The sequence below is a fragment of the Egretta garzetta genome, unplaced genomic scaffold (assembly GCF_000687185.1).
Source record: "Egretta garzetta isolate BGI_Z169 unplaced genomic scaffold, ASM68718v1 scaffold535, whole genome shotgun sequence".
NCBI lineage: Eukaryota > Metazoa > Chordata > Aves > Pelecaniformes > Ardeidae > Egretta > Egretta garzetta.
In genome coordinates this window covers 124,469-126,099 of record NW_009259722.1, presented here as the reverse complement: position 1 = coordinate 126,099, position 1,631 = coordinate 124,469, and positions in this window count along the sequence as shown.

Sequence of the window (1,631 nt, the reverse complement as noted above, 5' to 3'; positions counted from 1 at the left end):
GCAGGGCCCGGCACCTCCGGCTGTACCCATCGCAGGGAGGTGGGTGCCACCCAGCCCCTCAGGCAGGCGGGCACCGCAGCTGCCCAGCTGGAGAAGGCTTCTCTGTATTCGCCGTTTCTCAGATGTTCCTTAAGGTTTTTTATTAACGAATTTCATAGTTTTTCTCTGTGCTGCCCTTTCTTGCAAAGCCTATGTACTCTGCTCGGTTGTGTTAATTAATTTCTTCAGATACTGGCTTTCCACATTTGGTTCTTGGTGAGATACTAGAAAGAAATCCAAAATAAGCCACAAAAAGAGATTTCTCACGCGGCAAGCATAAAGTTTCATTATGTACCATAGATTCCCTGTTACTTCTATGTAGGGCCACTCTAGTTCCTGGTGTGAACACTCCTCAATAACGAAAATTAAGATCTTATCCAATTTGAGTGGTGCAAAGGTACTCGAGACAGCAGGGTTCAGGACGGCTGCAGCAGGGGGTTGCAGACCCCCTCGAATGTTTTGCTTCTAGCTGGGATAGCGACTCATCCGAAATTTGTCCAGGAGACAGTGCCTCTGGGAGCCCAAAACCGGCAGTTGAGCATTCACTGCCATCACCCGAGTCGGCATCGTTGGGCAGGAGAGAACACCAAGAAAAGGTGTGCTGCCAGATCTCTGGTGTGCCCTGCCGAGGAGGCGGGAAGGATGCCGCAGCGCGGTCAGGCAGGGAGCGAGGCTCCCCGTGCCGGGCGTTAGCCAGCGGATCCTCCTCCCGCTTGCTCCCCAGGTGCTGCTAATGAAAAATAATTCAGCCACCTTAACTAAAAACAACCTTCCCCTAGCAGGAAAAGGCCAGCCGGTGCTCCTGCTGGATGACTGTTTGGTTTGATAGACCTCTCACTCAACAGTTAACAGCCAGTATGTTTACAGGCAACGGGTGTTTTTTTGGCTGCTGTCCCTAGCATGTCACTAATGTTTAGCCAAATGAACTGGGAGGATTATAACAGACAGGGACACTGGTGCAAGTGACAGGCGCAGAGATAAGTGCTGCAAGAAGCTAATTTACACATCGAGTTTCACAGCCTGAACCTCCCTTCCTGCTCAATAAGCTCATCAGCTGCTGCTTTATACCCGCCAGCCAGCTTTCATAAAAATGAGGGAGCTAACAAAATCTTTTTTTTTTTTTTTTGGCCTGCCTGCTTAGACAACAGATTCTAATAAAAACTGCTCTTTAATATTGTTGAAAATAAGTTCTTTTTTTATGTGGAAATGTGGACTTAATGTAAATAGTTTGCGCTGTTCTGATTCTCTTTAGGGGCTGCTTGGCTGTCAGCAGTCCCCGCGTAGCCTTTCAAGTCGCTCAGGAGCCAGTGGCTGCCGCTGAGCTGGGGGCTGATCTCGGAGGGGATCCACGTTCTCGCTTGCCTCCCCCGGGGTGCTCTCTGTGCTACATGACGGCTGTTCTCAGAGAGGGACCAGCCCTGCTTCAGAAAACACAACCCCTGCAACTGCGAAATTCCCACCGCTTTCCCACAAAGTAACGTGGGTATAGGGGAGAACGTGGTGACTGCAATACAGAGTTTTGCGAGGGAGCCCTGGCTTCACCTGGGCGAGGTGCTTTGTCCTCTGGCAGCGTCCGAGGCCGCCCCGCTCAG